Source organism: Sceloporus undulatus, chromosome 2 (genome assembly GCF_019175285.1).
Source record: "Sceloporus undulatus isolate JIND9_A2432 ecotype Alabama chromosome 2, SceUnd_v1.1, whole genome shotgun sequence".
NCBI classification, from domain to species: Eukaryota; Metazoa; Chordata; class Lepidosauria; order Squamata; family Phrynosomatidae; genus Sceloporus; species Sceloporus undulatus.
In genome coordinates this window covers 174,670,757-174,684,477 of record NC_056523.1, presented here as the reverse complement: position 1 = coordinate 174,684,477, position 13,721 = coordinate 174,670,757, and the positions used below count along the sequence as shown (strand labels likewise).

General features: G+C 40.3%; 1 protein-coding gene across 10 annotated transcripts in view; it reads left to right on the top strand.

The window, feature by feature from the left end:
• The window catches only part of LOC121920794 (homeobox protein Hox-D3-like), a 204,290-nt gene that overhangs the window by 107,508 nt on the left and 83,061 nt on the right, over positions 1–13,721 (top strand). For 2 of the 10 annotated variants that reach the window (XM_042447992.1, XM_042447994.1), the window contains exon 2: positions 1,740–1,829. The exons of the other annotated variants lie outside the window; for them this stretch is intronic. The gene's annotated coding sequence lies outside the window, so the exon portion shown is untranslated. The remainder of the gene's footprint in view (positions 1–1,739; positions 1,830–13,721) is intronic. 10 annotated transcript variants of the gene reach the window in all.

Genomic DNA, 13,721 nt, shown 5'->3' with positions numbered 1-13,721 from the left:
GCCAAATGATGGCGGTAATGAAGATGATCGGGACATCATCAGAAGTCTTATGTCTGAAAAGCTTTTGCAGGGATTGTCAAATAATGTGTTGTTCTTGTGTGCTTTCAAGTCATTTCCCACTTATGGTGAACCTTAAGGCGAGATTTTCTGGGAGCTGAGAATGTGTGACTTCCCAAGGTCACCCAGTGGCTAATATCAATAATTTGGAAGGAGACAGAGCTCCTGCTTTCTCTTTCTCCCTGTTTGGCAGATAAAAGTCTGGATAGAAACAGCCTTGGTTTGTAGTTTGCTCACCCCTGGTTTAGTATATGCCGATTTTGTGTTATTTTTTAAAATTACTTTTAAATCCCCTGGCTTCTTTGGTTTAGTGGATGGAGACCAAATGCGGTTAAAGCCCCACCGCGCAGGGCTGGGAAGAGAGGTGCAGCTCAGTCCAGGGGTTTCAGCCTCACCGCCTCTGGGCTCCAGGAGGCAGCGGTCTGGAGGAGGAGGAGGCCTTTCCTTGGAAGAAGGTCCCAAAGTGAAAGCACGTGTGTGGCGTTGTTGCTGGAGGAGGCTGCTGGAGATCTGTCAGGAGGCCAGCAGAATCCTCCAAGGCTCCAACAATTATTTGTTTTCGAAAGGTTGGGAAATACTAGGGAAAGGAAAGGAGGAAGTTGTAATGAATGAAAGAAAGAAAGAAAGAAAGAAAGAAAGGGAGTGAACTGTGTGTTTGTGTGTTCTCAGAGACACTCGATCTTGATTTCACCATCAGAAGTGGATGAAGATCATTTCTGAGGTAATATATTCCCCCTTTCTCCCAGGTGGAACATGACCAAACCAAACAAAACCCTCACCTTATATTTCACCATTGTTATATGTTTAAATGTACCAGGAGGGTTGGCTTCCTCATATTTCCTGGCCCAGATAATTCCGTTGGGTTATCTTCCTTTCGACTGTCTCCTTGTCTGTCCCTAAACCTGGATGATTTTCACTGTGACCTGCCCCAACAATAAAAGGAATGTTGTTTTCCCCAATTAATTAATTAATTAATTAATTCTTTCCTGTCTCCTCAAAGTTCAGGTGCGGTACAAACACAACTGAAAGAACACATAAAACCAACAGTGACAATAAAATATTATAAAAGCATTAAAATACACAGTAAATAACGGTGCGGCCCTTCATCCATGAAGTGATCTGAGATTGCCGGTAGAAGAGAGAGTCAATCCTAGATCCTCATTGAATGGCGAGCCTTCGGACAATTCAAGCTGCTTTAACCAGCCTTTTTAGGAGGGAACCTCTGACTATCTCAGGAATAGTGGTGAGGATCCTGGCTTTAAAACCCAGACATCAAGAAAAGGCAGCTCTTGCTGCAGCCAGGCAGGTAGCTTCCTCAGAGTATTGAAAGGCCATGAAACTCCTGAGAAAGGGAAAGATACCTGAAGACTGGTTCTAGTTTTACTTTCCAAGTTAGGCTCCCTGTAGGCCTTACTTACAGAGTTAACAGTGGAAAAGTCTGCTCCAAGACTTGCCTAGGCTTGCATTGTAGGACAGATGGACAGATGTTAATAATTAACATCTTCAGAAAGAGTCCTATACTCAGATTATGGTGACTTTCTAGCAAGGATATCACTATAGATTACTGTATTTAAAATGTATATCTAAGGGCTTGAGACATCCTGGATCTCTTAGGAAGTCCCCTTTTGTTTTGCTAATAGAATTTAAATTTCCTAAACTTTTAAAAATACTTTGTTTCCCAGTACCACAAGGACAGAAGGAGGACTGGGCTGCATGCACAGATACTCCTCCATACTCAGACTGGCTCCAACATCTTGATGAAATGCAGGCCTGTGAGTCACTTCATCTACTGTTTCTCCTGTATTATTTTTAAGCACCTTTGTCTGATGAAGAAGCCGGTGGAGCTTCGAAAGCTTGCATTACATATTTTATGCATTTTGGTTGATCCAATAAAGGTATCACTGTTTTGTGGATTTTGGATGTTATTGTTTATCTAAAATATAAACATTGCTCAGAGAAGCATTAGTGTCCTTAGGACAGGATCTGAGGGGGTGGAAGCTTGTAGTTGTGGTGGTGTGCCTTGAAATAGTTTCCAGTTTAGGAAGACTCTGTAATGGGGTTTTCTTGGTCAGATTTCTTCAGAGGGGGTTTCCCCTTGCCTTGTTCTAAGCCTGAGAGTGTGACTGGCTCAAGGTCAGCCACTGAGTTTCTGTGGCCTGATAGAGATTGGAAACCTGGTCTCCCTGACTTCCCCAGTGCACCTACAGTGTAGACATAATGCATCTTGACACCACTTTAAGAGCTGTAGCTCCAGTTTATGGAATCCTGGGATTTGTAGTTTTACCAAGTCTTCAGCCTTCTCTGCCAAAGAATGCTGGTGACTCACAAAACTGCAAATTCCAAGATTCTGTAGGATGGAGCCATGGCAGTTAAAGTGGTGTCAAACTGCATTATTTCTACTGTGTAGATGCACCCCATGTCCACACAGCTTCTTGGGGACAAAAATCTAGAGTCCCATTTGGTAGAATGACCAAGAGGTATCTCAAAAACAGCAGGACTGTTGATAACTTGCCTTTTGAAGTTTACCTTATCATTGGAAGAGCCTCCTCTCCGATAAAATCAAGAAACCCATAATTACATTTAATACCCCCTCCTGCCACCACAGAAGCCATTTGCAGTGGGAGGACTTGGAATTCAGCAATGTGGGGAAGCCATGTGGTGTCTGAGCATGTGCAGCATACACATTTTTCACTGCTGGGCTAACTACAGTGCCCCCTCCATCTAGAGCCTTCCAGGCTTTCAAGGGAGGAAGCACAGCTTCCAAGCCCCAAACCCTGAGCCCCAGTTGTTGTGGTTGCTCCTTGCCTTACTTTGAAAAGGACTCTCCATGGTTTCAGTCAGTTGAGACTCCACTCCAGCCACTGACTTCCAGAAGTAACTCCATACCCAGAGGCCTTTTTGAGAGAAGGGAGGGTGGAAAGTAAGAAAGATGTGGGCAGGGGGAGAAGCTGATAGAGTAATAGTTTCACCTGCGGGCTACGTTCCAGACTGATGAATTCCCGTCTAGAGAGGCCACATTTTCCTTCCTCAGAACCTCACCATGTGTGTGTGTAGAAGGGAGGGAGCAGAGAAGAAGGGGCTCATTGGATCATGTGGAGCTTGATGATTTATTGCATTTAGATTATTTTTGTGTGTGGTTTGTTCATCCTTTCAATCTCATGTCCTCTCAAGGGGTGCAATTTCCAGAGATAAGGGGAGAGATTCCTGTCTCCCAGCCAGCCTCAACTGATTTCTTGGCTCTGTCCAAGGTTAACTTGCACCTAGGTACAAGTGTTGTTTAAGAGCATTCCTTGTCATCGCTGGCCATGCATTCAAATAACCATACGGGTTCATTAAAAAGGCAGAAAAGAAACTTGGAAGAAAGGCAAACTAACCAACCAACCAACCAACCAACCAGGCCTTTTCAGCCACTGGGAGAAGTCAAAATATTGTTAAAGGATTGTCAAAATAAACAGGATTACTCTTTGGATAAGTGGACTCTCTCATGCTCTGGAGACTTGTGCCATTTTAAACTTGTGTTGTTGGACCATAACCTCCTGTGGACATTTGTCCTCTTCATCAGATGTCATGCATGGCAAAATTGATCCTTTGTTGTGCCTGCTGAAACAAGGCTACTTTGGGAAGGGGAATAGATGATGTTAGTTGTGGTGTTTTAAAAAAAATAAAAATGTATAATAATGGCACATGCTTTCAAATGCGGGGTGGGGTGGGGGTTGTGTTTCTTAAATGGGCTTCCCAGCTGCTCTTTCTCCTCTGAAGATTTGCTAGCAAGATGTGCAAAATAGGAGTTTGATTAGTAAGGCCTGTGGTTTTGCGGCAGGACAAAGGGTGGGATGGAAGAATGCCTGGCTAGGATCAAGCATAGACACACCCCCACACCAAAAGACTGTGCATCTGTGTTGCAACTTCCCTGAGGGCAGCATGCTCCCCAAACCATGCCTTCCTTAGCTTAGGTACAATAGCATCCAAAATCCACCAAATAGTGATACCTTTATTGGGCCAATCCAAATGCATAAAATACAAGTTGCAAGCTTTCAAAGCCCCACTGGTTTCTTCTTCATCTAGCAAAGGTGTTAAAAATCAGACCTTAGCTTATGCTACAGCAGGGCTCCCTTCCTCCTTTCTGTCTTTCCCCCCCCCCCCCCCCAATCTTTCTTTATTTGTGCTGGGTTTTCTCTCTGGTTAGAAAGAAAGCACAACGTCTGGTCAGTTTGAACTGGTACTCTGGGGAGAATTCAAAGATATAGCCATGTTAGTCTGTAAAATCAATCTGCAAATGGATCTTGTAGCACCTTTGAGACTAACTGAAAGAAAGAAGGTGGTAGCATGAGCTTTCCTAGACTTGGGCCTACTTCCTCAGATGCAGATATCCCTCTTGGGTGAGAGATGCTGCAGCCATGCCACACACCCTTTCCCAAGTCTGTGGCTTTTGTCTATCTGAATTCATTAAGTGAGGGCACTCAGAGGTCAGTGGCCAGTGGAGTAGCTGTCCTCTCCCTCCCTCCTTCCAGCCCTTACCAGCTTTTTTTTTAAAATTACATTGCTCCCCTAAGCAATTCAGTTTCCACCAGTGGGAGAACTCAAACCCTTCTTTATAGATCACCCTGCAGCTCTGACTGGTATTGTGATCATCTTCACCACCACAGGCAGGGAAAGCAGGATTTTACAAGTCAAGATGATAGGGACAAAATGTGGCCACATGTTTAGAGAGAAGGATTGGATGAGGGAGAATAATAATTTAAGCAGAGGGCTTTCCTGGCAGGATCCAATTTAACAATTTGTTTTCTCTTCCACAACTTGACCCTAAAAAAAGTCTAGCAGAAACCAAGATGTAAGTTCTTCTGAGGATGTGTAGAGTACCTTGTTCTTAAAAGTGTACATTACTTACCTACACCCCACATTACTCACAGGAATATGTGCTATGAAAATGTAGGGTTCATCAAATCATTGTACCATTAGGCATAGCTTCTCTTTAATAATTCTAGGAATTTTGGAGGTACCTTCTAATTATTTGTTATTTGAAAACCTGTCTCTCAGAATCACACTGCCCTGAAGAAAATAAATGACTGCTCTTACATCTGCATTTATTCAATAGATATCCTTTCCCTTCTCTTCTGTTTAAGATTGCCTACTCCAGGCATCCAATGTGGCCTCCTCTAGCTTTAAGAATGGATTCAAACTCAGAATATCACTCACTTGAGTTTTCCTTTTGTGCCACAGGAGCCATTTCAAGATCAGGACACAATAAGACCAGAGCAGGAAAATCTAGCATAACTATGTGCTTCTAAAGTATTTCTGTACAACATAATACTCACATATACACACACGCCATAAATGGGTAATGGTTTTAATTTATTGGCAATTGTGGGGATATGTTTTTGTTTAATACAGTGTAGCAATCATGCTGGGCATAGTGGATCAGATTGCCAAATAGCCCTGCTCTTGTGTCATTAAAAAATCAACATAGAGGAAAAGAGATATAATTCAGATAAGGTGCTTTCCATGAGACCCAATGTGGCATAATGATTTGAGTGTTGGATTATGGTTTTGTAGATCAGAGTTCAATTCCTAGTTTGACCATGAAATCAACTGTGTGACCTTGAGCAAATCACACACTCTCAGCCACAGAGAAACTAGGCAATAGCAACGTCCTCTGAATAAATCTTGCCAAGAAAACCCCATGATAGGTTCACTTTAGGGTCACCATAAGTCAGAAATAACTTGAAGACACACAACAACAAAAGTGTTTTCCACCTTATTCCAGGAATAGCTTCATCTACCTAATTCTGTTAAGACATAAGTGCAGGCCCTTTCATCTCACCAGAACTAAGGAAGCCCTGTTTAAAACATTATGAACCAACTTTGCTTATACTGGGGTCATTTATAAAGTATTTAATATGTCACAAGGAAGAAGTTAAAAGCTAAGTGAGGGCAATATGTGATAAAAAGGGTACTGGACTGAAATGGGATGTGCTTACACATAATTTCTGTGTGTATGTGCCTTCAAATTGCCTGTCAACCTATGGGGACCCCATGAATTTCATAGGTTTTTCTTAGGCAAGGAATACTTAGAGGTGGTTTTGCTAGTTCCTCTGTAATGTAGCCTACAGCACTTGATATGTTTTGGTGGTCTTCCATCCAAGTACTAACCAGGGCTCGCCCTGCTTAGCTTTCAAGATCAGCTGAGATCTGGTGCTTTGGGGGAATTTCAGCCTTCATACATCATCTAGTGCTTCTTTATTTCTGCGGATTTATTTAATTACCACAAGCTGGATGTGGAAAGCAAAATATTGCATTTGTGAAAGTTGTGAGCCACTTTGTATGTGATGTTCCATTCAGATGTTCAAGTTATCACTTGAGGGTATAACCATCATGGGTTACGTGTTGGTTTACTCTAATTTGTTCCCAGATCTCTTCCATCTTTTCCCCCCAGGGTCCAGTATAATGTAAATGTCAGTAAACATAAGCTTACATGCCTCCAAGGTTACACTGATAATAAAACAGCTTTTAAAAAGTCAAATTTCCAAGTCAATACTTCCAGGGAAGAGGGCAGCACAAATTTATTTTAAAAGTCCTATGTTACATAGAAGGAACAGGGAATTATTTGAATGTAAATATTTAGGATGTCAAACTAAATATTAAATTAGCTTATAATGGTATATTCTAGAACAACCCCTCAAATTAAAAAAAAATCCATTCATTTTATTTATTACTGCAAACAGCCAGCATTAAATTAAAACAAAATCCAGAAATCAAGCCAGTGTGGTATAGTGGCTTGAATGTTGGACTAGGATTCTGGGAGACTAGGGTTCTAATTATCACTGAGCCATTAAAATTCACTGCATGGCCTTGGGCAAATCACACTCTCTCAGCCTCAGAGGTTGGCAAAAGCAAACGCACTGTGAACAAATCTTGTTGTGAGATTGAGACTATTCCCATGATAGGTTCATCTTAAAATTGCTGTAAATCAGAAACCACTTGAAGGCACACAACAACAACAACACAAGTTTGGGAAGTATCCAGTGTAGCTGATGGATCAGGTCCAATACCTTAGTATGGTCTTGATTTTATTCTCATTGGATAACACATTAAATTTGGTAACCCAGTGATCATGCATGTGTATTTGCATATTGTGTATTCAGACAGATGAACAGACTCTTTAATTATACGTATTACAGTTGGAATTATATACACTGTCATTAAAGAGGCAAGTGCTATGATATATTGTACAACATCCTTTGAAGAGGACAGGTCTGTGCAAGTATCAAAGCAATAATTAGATCTGTAGTACTTTAAAGGTAGTAGCTTTGCTATGGCATAAACTTGACTTGATGCAACCAAGTCACCACCCTAGAATTTGAGCTGAACTGAGAGAACTTGATAAGATGAGAGAAAGGGTAATTTTTAAAAGTAAAACACTCTATGTAATTTATCTGTGTAATTAAACTTCTGAAATGGCTTTGTCCATTTTACATAAAGCCCTAACAAAGCAGTATGTTTGATAGAAATAGCTAGCTGGGTTTTGGCCAGGAAGAAAAACTGAATGTTGGTGATGAAAATAATTGCACAGAGTAGGAATGGACAACTTGTGGCCTTCTAGAAATTGTTGGATTGCCACTTTTATTAATTCTAGCCAGCATAGTCCAGGGTGGGGATGACAATAGTAGTAGTAGTAGTAGTAGTAGTAGTGCATCAATGTCTGGAGAGCCACATATTGCAAAGTGCTGGCAACTGGTTCATCACCACCTTCACAAGGATTTCCATATAGATGTTATATTGCATATAGGTCTGAATCTGCAGCTTATCAGCAAATCATCTGTTGACAAGAATAAGTAGTAAGACTTAATAGTCTTGTCAGATTTAGCTCTTCTCCATTGTTTTTCTGAGTATACCTACACTGTAGAAATAATGCAGTTTGACACCACTTTAAGTGCTGAAGCTTCATCCTATGGAATCCTGGGATTTGTAGCTTTACAAGGTATTTTAGCCTTCACTACATTGGTGCCTCATGAAACTACAAATCCCAGGATTTTCTAGGACGGAGCTATTGCAATTAAAGTGGTATCAAGCTGCATTATTTCTGTTGTGTAGATATATGCTCTGATAGTTTCTGGTCTCACTTTAAAGAGTTGACAGTGAACTTTATCAGTCTAGATTTGGTGTGTTAGAATTAAGTGGATGATGGGTGTTGTGCATCTTGAAGACAGTTTGGGAGACTCTGAGTTATGCTGTAAATTATAAACGAAGTTAGATATGCATCTGAGGAAGCAGACCAAGGCTATGGAAGCTTATGCTACAACTTCTTTCAAGGCACTATAAGATCTCTTTGCATGATTATACAAGAAGGGTTTGTTTGTTTTTTCAAAAACAGGTTATTAAGGATTTATTGCTACACTGACTGCTGAATTTGCAAATATGTTACAACTGTGCTTTTTTCTTATTTTCTTTTTATTTATTTCTTTTCTATGCTGATGTAATGAATTTGATATGTGGCTTTATCCTTGATGATCTATTAGCCACTTTGGGTGTCATTTTGCAGCACTGAATTCAATATATAAATATTATTAACAACAAAGCAGGCGAGTCTTTGCTTCCGAAAGTTTTCCTAGCATAGATACACAGTACTGAGAAATACTTAATCTGATGAATTTTTGTATTAAGCTCTTAAAGGCTTCCAGAGTTTTGTTAGGGAAAAAAAGTGACTCCCCATACATTTATTTTAAATTGAATAGTATGACTGAGGATGGTTCTATAATGACATATCCTCCAACATCTCACAGATGTCAATCAGGAAATGTGTGGTCAACATGACAGTGAGGTCAAGCTGGCAAATGTTATTAATGAGGGAGAATACACAAGCTAGGAAAACCTGCAGCATTTTGCTTTTGCCTTAATCTGTTGGGAAGGGCAAGATGCCACCATCTCCTTTCCTTTCCTGCTGGGAAATGAGGTGCAAAATACCCAAAGAACTGAATTTTGGGAGCCACCAGTCTACAGCTACAGAGCAATGGAATTATCATACAGAATTTATATTTCAACATATTATCCTAAAATAATATTGCAACCAATTATAATCCAAGCAAGTAATGATGATGATAATGATGATGATATAAACAATCAACATTTCATGGAAATTGCTAAAATTATTACGGGTAACTGGATAAGATAGTTATTAGGAATTTTTATTTTTTATTATTCTTATTAAATGACAGACTGGAGAAAGGTTCTCTCATTTGTGCTGCGTTTTCATAGCTGGGCTGCTTTGTGCTTCTGTGAGTCTAAGGCAAAGGCAAAGGTGTAGTCTCTCTTATTAGAGTCTGAGGATATCCTGGATAATGGTCCAGGGTACAATCAGCACCATCCTTTTAAAAGGAAGATATCGATAGTCTATCCGAAGGAAGTGAGGGCAGTTGCTATTGCATTATTGCTATAGTTTGTTATGGAAGCACACATACAGGCTCACAAAAAGGGTATCACTGTATGTGTGGTGTTTGTAGTGCTAAAATAAGAGACAGGCTAAACTCTTTCTCCAAATAGATTCAGCACCTTGGATAGCTCTTTTAAAACTTGGATTAAAACCTGGGGGAGATTCACTGCCCAGTTGTCATGGGAATCATTAGTGGCTAATGCTCCCTAGTAACATACCCAACATTTTTCCAGAGCTGCATTTCACAGGACAAGATCAAATGTCTGCTTGCTGCCATTGCTGAACTTCTTATGGAGAAGGAACTTTAGAGAAGCTTCTTAGAAAGCTGGGCTGGATAAAAAGGGAGAAAGATCTCAGGAACAAGGTGGTAAAAAGCAGAACCTTAGTTTTATTTTGTATATGAAAGAGAGAAGGGAAAGAAGAAAGGAGGTAAAATTTCTAAATACTTGTTTGCATATGATTTTTATGCATTTTTATTAAACAGTTTCTGAGATATCTCTAGAAAATGTGAACTCCTCTTTTCATTACATTTCAGAGATGTCCTTAATCAGAGACGGGTTAGGTTGATGAAAAATGAGCTCAGAAAGCCAGCATGATGTGGTGGTTTGAATATCAGGTTATGATAGGAAGGTGATGGTGGTGGTTGTTGTCGTGTACCTTCAAGCAGTTTTAGACTTATGGTGACCCTAAGTCAAACCTTTCATTGAGTTTTCTGGGTTTGAGCATGTGTGACTCTCCCAATGTCACCTAGTGGGTGCCATGGTTGAGTAGGAAATTGAACCCTGATCTCCAGAGTTGTAGTCTAACACTCAATGTGTTAGAGACATGCTGGCTTTCTTAGAACCTAGAGTGAATTCAAAGACATAGCCATGTTAATCTGGATCAGTATGCAAAGTGATCTTATAGCACCTTTGAGACTAACTGAGAAAAAGAACATGGCAGCATAAGATGTCAGAGACTCAAGTCTAGGAAAGTTTATGCTACCAACCTCTTTCTCTGTCAGTCTGAAAAGTGCTAGGATATCCCTTTGCATACTGACTCAGAGTGAGTTATAATGATGGTAAAGACTGAGCTAGGAGCAATTTCCCATACAGTTTTGAATCTTACTAGGTGGGCTTGTGTGCTTCTGCTAATCATATGAACTCCATAAAAACCATGACTGAGTGGGGATTTGGACCTGGCCTCCCAGTAATCTAGTTCAACACTCAAACCACTACACCATTCTGATTGTATGACTTAACTGTTTGTTGTTGTATGGCTTCAAGTCATTTCCAACTTATGGCAACCCTAAGGTGAACCTTTCTTGGCAAGTTTCTTCAGAAGGGGTTTGCCATTGCCATTGCCATACTCTGAGGCCGAGAGAGTGTGACTTGCTCAAGGTCACATAGTGGGTTCTCATGGCTAAGTGGGGATTTGAACCCTGGTCTGCAGTGCTCAAACCATTACACCACTCTGTACTAGTGTTTATATTATAGAATAATAGCATCTATTGTTGTTAGTGTTAGAGTTATTTATGGATCTGTTACAGAGATTACTGAAGTAATAATGAGAATACTGATACTATCCCTTTCTGATGTGGTGTGAGAGCCGCTGTGGTGTATTCATTGTTAAAGTATTGAACTTGGAGATTCCAGTTCAAGTCTCTAATGAACTATAAAATTCAATGGGTGAGTTGGGACCATTGACTGTTTCTCAGCTTGATCAGGTTCCCAGAGTTGGAAGAGAACCCTCTCTGCTGCCTTGAATTCTTGGAAGGAAAGGAAGGCTGTAACTATAATTATAATTTTACCAATTGATTTATGTCTTGCCTTTTCTCCCCAACCTGTGATTCAAAGAGGCTTTCAAAAATTAAAGCAGCTACAGTAGAATTAAAAGCAGTTCTTAATAAAGCATAAAAAACTGAAATGTAATGACACTATCAATGAAATTAAAAAACAATGAAAAATATATCAATTACATCAATTAAAAAGCAAAAAATGAAAAGAAATGAAATAAAGAGCCTTGCAGCAGAAATAATAAAAGTCATTTCTCCATAACAGTTCCCAAAGGCCAGTTAAAACATAAATATCTTCATCTGCTACCAGAAGGACACCATGGAGAAGGCTAGTTCAGCCTAAGGAAGGAATTTCCTAGGCCTGAAAGCAGCCACTGAGAAGGGACGTTTCCCCACTAGATATGGTGAGATTGATAGGAGGGCTTCCTCTGTCAATCTCAAAAACTGAGCAGGTTTCTGTGGGAGCATAGAGTCTTTCAAATAATCTGGATCTGAGCTCTATAGGAGTTTATCAATCAAAGCTTGCACTTAGAATTATGCCTGGAAAATGACCAATAGCCAGTAGAGCTTTTGTGACAAGGAAAGGTATGCTCTCTATAACCAGCCCAAGTCAACAGTCTGGCTGTAGGTTTTTGGACCTGCTGAAGTTTCCAAGCACTCTTCAAACAAAGTCCCATGTAGAGTGTGTTACAGAAATTTAAAGATAATTTTAACACAGGAATCTGCCACCACAACCAGATCAGGTGTTTCTATGAATGAATACAGCTGACGCACAAGCTTTAACTTTGCAAATGAATTCCTGGCCACTGCAAAACCTAAACTTTTAGGCTGAGACTTATGTCTAGGTTACACCTTAGATGAGAACCTGAGTCTTCAGATGGAGTGTAACTCCTTCCAGCACAGCCTGAATCCTTATTTCCTGATCACCTTTTGACTGACTAGGATTACCTATGCCTTGTTTCGATTAAGTTTCACTCTCTGTACCCTCATTCAATCCATTAGTGAAGACATTACCAAAACAGATTCCTTGGAGTGAGGTGGAAAGGAGAAAGAGAGTGGAGTGTCATCAGCACATTGATGGCATTGGACCCTAAAAATCCAGACAAGCTCTCCCAGTGGTTTCATGCATATTTTAAAATAGTATGCGGACAAAGCCAAGCATAAAGGAACTCACAGACCAATGGCTAAGGTGTCAAACAGTAGCCCTCCAGCCCCACTGCATTTCCCCAGGAAGGAAGCAACTGTAAAACAGTATTTCCAATTCCCATCCTAGCAAGGCAGCTCAGGAGAATACCATGACTAATGTTAATGAAATATGCTGATGTCCAGCAGAACTGGCAAGAATACATTCCTCCTGCCCAGTTCTCAGCTTACGTCATCCACCAAGGTGACCAAAGCTGACTCTGTACTATAACTAGGCCTGAAGCAAGCTTGAAATGATCTAAATAATCCATCTCATCTAAGGGCACCCCCACCCTTGAGTTAGGAGACCACTGCAGATTCCTGTGCCTTTCCAGAAACAGTGCTCTCATGTAACAAATAAATACATGTGTGAAATGTGTTGAGCACTCCAATGCTCCAGACAATTGACTGGCGTTATTATGTATAGTATGCTGATATATATCTTCACACACATTCTCTCTCTCACACACACACACACACACACACACTGGAAAAGGAGATAAAGTGGTAAACAAACTAGGCAAAAATGATGACATATATAAATTTAGAACTCAGACTCTGCACAATTCCAAAGCACTAAAACTGTGATTCTACTTTGTAATGGTCTTTTTTTTTTTTTTGGCATTGGCTCAGAATTTGCATCTGGGTATCATCTCTCAACAGATGTGCAAATTTTCTACATAGAAGCAGTTTTGAGGCTGCTGCTTTACAAAAAAAAAATATCTGTGTACCTCTTGAGATTTTAATATGCTGTAAGGCATAGTCAAAGAATCAGCAATCTGAAGGTCAGGATGGAAATAACTGAAATCACTTAGTCTGACCTCTGAAATAGAATAAGGCATTTAGTGACCTACAGTTATCACTTGCATAACAAGGCTAATAGATAAAGTGGGGAAGGGCCACAGCTCAGTGGCAGTGCACAAACCGGGTGGACAACAGATCTGAGGATTAAACTGGGGCATCTCAAGGTGGTAGGTTTTGGTGCATCTCCTACATGAAACCTTGGAGAATTGCTGTAAGTCAGTAGTCTTCCTTAGCTAGGTTAAAGACCCTGTTTTTACATGGATGGATGGCTTGCCTTGATTTTACTTTAAGTGAAGGGGGGTAGTTCAGAAACATCCATATATACGCTCCCTGTCTATGTGAATCAAGTGACTAAATCATTTTGTCAGTATATCCTTATGCTTCTTTTCTGACCCGAATGTGCCCCAGACAATCTTTTACTTTTCACTAACAAACACTTTGAAAATCATGTCTAATATCATTTTAATTTTTAAGAGA